General features: G+C 43.5%; 1 protein-coding gene across 4 annotated transcripts in view; it reads left to right on the top strand.

Annotated features, from left to right (window-relative positions):
* Positions 1 to 746: 746 nt before the first annotated feature.
* EYA4 (EYA transcriptional coactivator and phosphatase 4) overlaps positions 747 to 7,753 on the top strand; it is a 148,932-nt gene continuing 141,925 nt past the window's right edge. For 3 of the 4 annotated variants that reach the window (XM_065733743.1, XM_065733734.1, XM_065733717.1), the window contains exon 1: positions 747 to 855. The gene's annotated coding sequence lies outside the window, so the exon portion shown is untranslated. Of the gene's footprint in view, positions 856 to 2,032; positions 2,051 to 7,753 lie in introns of those variants that run through there. The other variant, XM_065733726.1, reaches the window with a different exon arrangement.

Here is a 7,753-nt window from a genome sequence, read left to right as displayed (position 1 = left end):
CAGCCAATCTACACACTGAAAGCCAGAAAAAGTAATACATGGTTAATAGTAGGAGTGTGGAAAGTGACTTGGCAATTAGGGTTCTTCCTCCCCTTTACCCACACGAGGTGGCAAAGAGAGCCAAGCACAAAAGTGCTCAGTTTCACAGCAAGACATAGCTTTCTCTTCATCCTCACTGATGAGCTTGGGAGGAAGGAGGCAAATGCAACTGGTAAAAGTGCACGAAATCAAGTCCTCCTCTGTACAGAGCTTGATCTGTCCCATAAACAACCAACCTTCCCCAAAAGTCAGAACTGCTTTAGAACAGCATGGGTTTATCCTAGAACAAACAAATGGGACCGTGTGGGACCTATGGTTCCTACAAAGGGTCAGTGCTGAGGGCTAACCCTTCCTGAGCCTTCCGGCCCTTTTCTCCCACTGCATCCATCGCTGCTCCCGCATAGGTGCGGGAAGGTGCGCACCTCCCCGCTCAGGGGAGCGACCTTTTCGGGAAGGAGGGGGTTACCTTTCCTTAGCCCCGTCCCTCGCCAGGGAAACTTTCTGCGTGCGAGGCAACTAAGTGCGCTCGCTGAATCGAGAAGGGTGTTTGGCTTCCCCCGTACCAGCCTCCTTCTCCTCCTCCTCCTCCTTCGTCTGCCCCCCCGCCCCGAGTCTCCCCTCCCGAGCTGCTCTGAGCTGCGCTTTATTTGTGTGTGGAGAGGGGGGGGTGGGGGGGTGGAGGGGACTTGTAAAGGGGATGTCCCGGTTTTGCCAGAGGAACGGGGCAAAAAGGGAAACTCGGCTCGCAGAAGGGACGAGAATAAATAAATAAGGAGCGGCCATAAAATCAAGGTAGCGGCGTATCCCGGCGGCGAGGTGAGTGTCTCTCTTCCCTCCCGCTCCTCCCGCAGAGGCGGAGGAGAGCGGCTTTCCGCCGCCTGTACATGTGTCTGTGCGGGTGCGCGGGGCTGTTTAGCGTTGTTTTCTTGTTAGTCCGATGACAAAAGAATAATATATATATATATTGCAATACATATTTCAGGATCGGGCGCTCACCACAGCACCACGCGAGTTTGGTTGAAAAAACCGCTCCCGGGGCTCTTTGCCGTGCTGTGTGCCCAGGTGACAGCCCGTCCGGCTCTGCCCTCGCCCCTCTTCTACCGACTGCTTCGGCCGGGCCAAGATGGGGCCGGGCGCCGGCTGTCCCGCATTGTTCCCGGCGTGCGTCTCCCGCCCGCCCCCGCCGCGGCGGAAAGCGGGGTCACCCGGCAGCGCTCGGGGGTGCTGCCAGCCCTGGGCCGACGGGGCTCCGTCGTGTGGGACTCAGCCCTTTGCAGAACCGTCCGCCGCTGCCGGGGAAGCCGCGTCCCGAGGCGAGCGCAGCCCGGCGCGGCACGCCGTAGCACTCCGGCCCCTGGCCCTGGTGTCCGAGGGGAGCCGGGCTGGGGCTACCTCCCGGTCTTGCTCCTTGCCGTTTCCTCTCCCCGAGGGATCCCTCCCCCATCTCCCTGTTTGTTTTCTTTGAGGCTTCCAGGCGGGCAAAACGAAGTTTTCGTGCTCCCCCGTCCTCCTGTTCTCTCTTCAGCTCGTCACGGGGCCCCGTGTTTTGGTCTGAAAGCGGTTCCACGTGGGGAAGCGTCCGAGTGCGTGTGTGCACTTGATCCGCGCGGAGTAACAGGATTCTCCGCGCTCAGACCCAGCGGGCTGCCGGCCATCAGTTCGCCTCCCCTCCTGTCACCGCGGACGGTGGACCCGCGGCGGGGAGCAGCCCGCACCCACCCCGGGGAGCACCCGAGGCGATTTCCCCCGAAAAGCGAGCGGGTCCCTCGGCAGTGCCGCTGCCAATCAGCCTTTGGCATCTAAAGTTTCATCTGCGTTCGCGAAACGGCTGTTGAGAGCCGGGGAGGTGCGCGGCCGCTGCCCTCCCGTTATCCCGCAGCCGGGCTGAGCGCAGCGCCCGGAGTACGGCGGTGTCAGGCGGTGTGACATGCCCGGAGGCTGCACCCACCCGAGGGACGCCGTACCGACCGCGGAGCTGATCCGAACTGCGGCATGAAATCGTGCTAGAACAGTAAGGAACCCGGATTTTCAGTGTGCTGAGGATTTGTTTACGTGTGTGGGACAGAGGAAAAGAATTGCTAAGACCAGGAAGCGTGTCCGAGATAAACTAATCAGCTGTGCAGGGGCGCGTACAAAGTAAGCATCTTCTCTGTGCGTGGAGTAAATATCGCGTTGGGTCTGACCTCAGTATTTATTTGTTATTTGAAGAGTGTGCTTTGCGTTAAAGCTGTGATCATATCATTGTTTCATTTACTTACCGCTCAAAAAGCGTTTTCCTAAAATTACTGCCACTTTGACTCTTTTCTGCTAGTGCTTCTCAGAATGCTGCCGAGTAAGAGATGTTTTCGTACCTACAAAATGTATCATACTGTGAGTAAGTGGAGATACAGGCTGACATTTCTTTCTCTTCTCCCTGCCTGATTTTATGTCTGGCATTAGCTGGGCTCCATCTGAGCCCGGCCACCCTGTTTTCTTTTGAAAATTCTGGTATTTATGTTACCAATTGTTCTTCAGTCCAATTTAATGAAACTAACAGAGGAATATGTTGACCAACCCTTCATGTACCCTTGTTCAGGTAATGCATATACGGTTACAGATAGTTTTGTATATGTGGATGTATTGCTAAAAAATGTAGTTGAAGGTTACCCTCACATGATTTGTGTGCATTAATGGCTTCACAACCCTGTGCAATAGAAATTTACTCTGCCCCATGGATAGTGCCAGTGCATTATGTAAATTCTAAACAAGGAATTTAATAGGTAGGGAACTGGTGGGTACCCAGTTAATTGCAGGTCCCAGTTAAAATGTTTCAAACGAGGCAACTAGAAATACAGCTATAGATAGTATCCTGTTGCATATTTTTAGCCTCTGATGCAAGCTTTGAGAACTACAGTTCAAACTTTATGGGACTTTCATATATTGCATTCTACTTCTTAGTCCTAGAATCAACCAATGTTAAGCATTGGAATTTGGTATGGGAAAAGTACCTGGCTCCTTGGTGAGCTGGTGGCAGTGCACGATGTTCAGTACAAGTGTTAAAACACCATCTACTTTTCCTCTATGAATTATGAAAGCTAATTCAGAGAGAAGAAAGAAATTCCTGGAATTTCTGTCAAATGCTGTAGGACGTAACTATTAACTTTTTATGTGTTATCTTTTTCTTTCTTGAAAGTAAGGGTTTTATAAACTCGAGGTAGAACAGGTCTCCCTTTTTACAAGGAGAGTTTATTCAGCATACTTCTATATTGCAGCTGCTGATCATATTTCATAGAGCTGTTAAAGCACTTAAAACCTAAAATTAGGTACTGTCTGGTAGTAAATATTTCAAATCACCCCTTGACGAAATAAATAAAGTGGGCTTAAAAAAAAGAAAAAAAGACATTTTGAAATCTATCGTTGAACAAAAGTAGTCTTGCTTCACTTTTATTTGGGATCATACAACCATAATCCCAATCACTGTTCTCAACAGTGTGCTTTTTTTTTTCCCTCTCCATCTCTCACACTCTAATGGTAATTTTATACCAACTTTATTTGATATCATAGCATGGTACTTTGTTCAAGTGATGTTTACTGCAGTGATGCTTATATTAACAGGTATTGGATTAACTTCAAGCATACCTGTGCTTCCTGTGAGTATCTGTATAATGCCAGGAGCTGAAATGTAAGTTCCAGTGTTTCCTGGTGTGAGAATTGCTCTAGCTTCTGCTTTCAGTTGCAGAAGCTGTACACTTACTTTTTTTCCCCAGAGTTGAGATGAATTAATTTACATATAACTGTTTGGTTTTTTTTTTGTTAATTTGTTTTGCTTTCTTTTATTTTATTTTTTCCTTCTCCCTTTATCTTAGTAGTTTTCTATTTGTCTTTTGGTTGAATATGGGAATAAGTTTACTTATTCATTGCCATTCATTTTTAGTGTTGTCAGGATTTGCAAGAAGAATGCAAGCAGAGGGGCATCAGGCAAACAGACATCTGTCAGTTTATAACGGGTTTTTTAAAGCTTTATAAGAGTTCAGGAATAAACCAGGACTGGAAGCAGAAGCTTTGGTTGTTTGAAGTACTGTTTTGTATTTGAGAATCCAATGTCAGCATTTCCACCTAACATATATAGATATATATTATAAATCTCATTGCCATTTTTCATGACAAAAGCCGTTTTCGTGTTACGCAACTGGAAGAAAAGTTTTGATATTTATTCCTCAATTAAGAGGTTTACAAATAAACTTTTAACATGTAGCATTAAAATAATATGTGATGTTTTCCATTTTTAGCTTTAAATATTCTGTAAATCTGCGTCCAACTTAACCTTTTCTGTCATTGAAAAGCGCTAATTGATCTTGCTGGCCTTGACATAATAGTATAGTTTGATATTTGAAACCTTTCAGCTTTGGCATGGCCCTTTAATCACCCCTGAGATTTCAGGGCATAGTTCTGCTGAAGGCATAAACTGTTCCTCTTTTAAAAAGTAAATAAAAATGGCTATTAAAAATAAATACTCTTTTTTTAAAGTCGGTAGATGTTTTAACTATCAAAGTCCAACACATTGCAATATATATTAAAAGCTTTCCATTTTCGTTGTATGTTTTAGATGACGTTTTGGATGTTGCTGTACAGAAATCAGATTTTTATCAAATAATTTTTTGACCGAGTCCACCTGTGTGGACCATTCTGTGTTGCACTGTTACCAAATCTATCATGAAGTCAGAGGTGCTTAAAGGAACTTGGATGCACTTTGCAGTGCAAAAGCTTAGATATGGAGGGTACTTATCTGTCAAGTCAATAATAAAATCTATTTGAAAAGGTAATAAAACTTACAGTTTTAGTCCACATTGTAGGCTGTAATACTGCCAGAAAGATTCCTTTTGGGATGCCTGCATTACAGGACCCTGGTGAAAAATATTTTAAAGCAGTTTCTTCTTCTTGTCTCTGAGCCTGAGAAATGCGGCAGATAGGTGGCCCACCTTTTGTTTTAATGCTGAACAGCAAAATTACTTTGATGATTGATTGTCCTATACCAGAATGCATCACTGGGCAGTCTCACTCACAGGACTGCCTGTATGCTGGGCATCAGATTTTCAAACAAAATGTCAAATGCTAATGGCTCTTTGAGGAATACTAGCGTTTAAGCATTTTATTTTCAATTTGTTTAGAATTTCTTCATGATAAGGAAGATTGTCATGAGAAGTGATTACCTTCAGAACTTTCTGTGACCCATATACCACTAAGACTTGTATATACTTTGTCTTAAGCTGTTGGGCTCAGGTATCAGACACTACGTTTTCAACTTATTACCACGAATTTGAAAAGCTGGCTTTTCGAGGTTTTGTGTGCCTAGATTCTTGTGAGGGTCTGTGTCCCTGTCCTGGAATAAAAGAAATCACTGTCGATTTTCCCTTAGCAGCTATCCACAGAAGTACAGGACAATGAAGAACATGTGTAGCATTGTTTAATTGTGTGTAATTTACGTGCTGTCTCTGAAGAACAGTCAGTCTGGGCTGAGCGAATACTGTGTCTCTGCACCCGGATTGCCTCCCTTTATGTCTGGACTGTACAATTTGACTGATCTGGAGCAGAAAACTGCAAAAAGACCTCCTGAGGCAACCTGCAAGACCTCCACTTACAGGAGAGTAACTCTCCTATAGGTGATAAATTTTTACTTACTTATTTATGTTAGTACATACTAGGTTTTTAGTAAAACCCTAAAATTTACTACTATTGTGACATAACCTAGTATAAGTTGACATTTTCAGCAGTGTAATGAATTACTGCTGCCTTTTTAAAAATCAGATACACGCAACAAGTAAGTATTCTGCTCTTGACACGTATATAATTAAACCACAGAAAGCTACATTAAAATACCACGGGGGCTCTGATTTAGACCACAAAAGTAAAAGAAATAGAGAGCTGAGTTTGCAACTTTTCAAATAATTCTCCTCTATGACTGCATGTATATAGCTATTGAAATCAATGCTGGTGCATGAGGTAATTGGAAACTTAGCTTGATGTTTTGTGCCAGATCCTTTGCTGTTGCAAATTGGAGTAGGAATGTTGAAATTACTGGAGTGGTCTCACGTTATGCCGGATGAGTATCTAGTCTGCTATTCTTAGAGCAGCCTGTTATTTTTTCAGGTATTGTAGTATCCTTTGTGTGCATGAGATCAAAGGTGTGGAGGAGTAATCCTTCAATACAAAACAGGGGAGGGTTAAGTAAAAATGTCCAAATCATACGCTCACATTTTCTTCCTTTTTAAGGCATTTTCATACTCCTGTGCTAGAATATATATTTTTATTATAAAAATTTTTTAGCATTTTATAAATGACCTCAGAAAGGCTTTTACATTAATTGTATTCCTGAAAGTGATTCTGTTAGAAATATTGTCAGTTGACTGCATGCTTTTAATTCCTTTTAGGCAACTTTGTTAGTTGTGGAAGTGAACAGCCAGATTGTGTTTATTCAGGGACGTTTCGTGAATGCTAAGTCTATTCAATGAGAGGTGTGAAGTCGGTTTAACATGTTAAATCCCACCTGGATGGTCCTTTTTATTTACTCCAATATATTCCCATAGAACTACAGAAAATGAATGTCACCATACTCCTATGTGAGAATGGCTAAACAAGACTTAATACGTTTCAGTCTATACATACTGACATCACACTGTATGTGAGGTCTTTCTTCCAAGTCTCCCGAGTGTCCCAGTGCAGACATGGTTTCACAAAAACAGGCATGGCTCAGACAGATTATGGATGTTTCCCCTGCCAAGTTCTAGCAATGCAGCTCAGACTCAGCCTAATATTCCTGTTCTGGTCTTCTTAACTCAGAGAGTTAGGGAGCTGGAAGCTAACAGGGCTGAACAGTACAAAGGTTTTACAAACTGTGTAATGGTATTCTGGGAAAGAGTCTCCAAAATAAAAATTTCAGGTTACCCCGAGGCAAGATTTGGAACTGTGGTAGGTTTCTAAATTGGAAAGATCCAAATGCTTTTAAATTGAGCCTCCTATTTTTATGTGTGTTTTTTTCTTTTTCTTTTCTTTTTTTCCTAATCTAATGTGATGGAAGGAGCTGCTGTAACATTCATATTAATTTGGTTCAGTTGATTGCCCCTTCGGAGAAGCAATTTCTGTGTTCAAAAAACCATCTGAATGCTGATTACGCCATGCAGCAGTATTGCTGGTAGTCAACTGCAATGACAGGAATGGCATCTTTCAGCTTAAACAACTGGCTGTGTATTTCCTAGACATTTCTGGTAGCTATTTAGATATGACTCGACTTGTTTTCCAGTTCTCTGATTAAAGTATAGGCTGTTATCTCCAAGAGCAAGCTGAGTTGTCAGCAGATTTTTGGCTTAAGACAGAAAAGAAACAAAAGTTTAGTCCTGGATAGTTGTTGTGAATCTACGTTGCTTCTAGGAGTCTTAGATCTACATTCAGGTAGTCCTTGGTTTGAGCTGTAACTCAAGAGATGCTGTCAAATCAGGAATAAGCCTCCAGCAGATAGGCTGTAGGATCTGTAGGATGAGGAATGTCTTTGCTCTGTTCTCACAGTTTCAGTTCTTTTAGGGTCTTGGTGAGAACAAGCAACTTGTGACTAGTTCATACATATGGCTGACTGTATCTGAAGTATTTATGTCTCTCCGTTTTCTATGGCAGAGCATGAAAGAGTCTGAATCTGTGGTTTCTCATTTGGTGGCAATACTTCTTAAACAATCCTTACCTCTCC

The sequence above is a fragment of the Cyrtonyx montezumae genome, unplaced genomic scaffold (assembly GCF_038088225.1).
Source record: "Cyrtonyx montezumae isolate F1298 unplaced genomic scaffold, pur_monq_1.0 scaffold_0, whole genome shotgun sequence".
In the NCBI taxonomy this organism is placed as follows: Eukaryota; Metazoa; Chordata; class Aves; order Galliformes; family Odontophoridae; genus Cyrtonyx; species Cyrtonyx montezumae.
The sequence above is the reverse complement of the archived record's forward strand: the minus strand, read 5'-3'. Positions and strand labels throughout refer to the sequence as shown.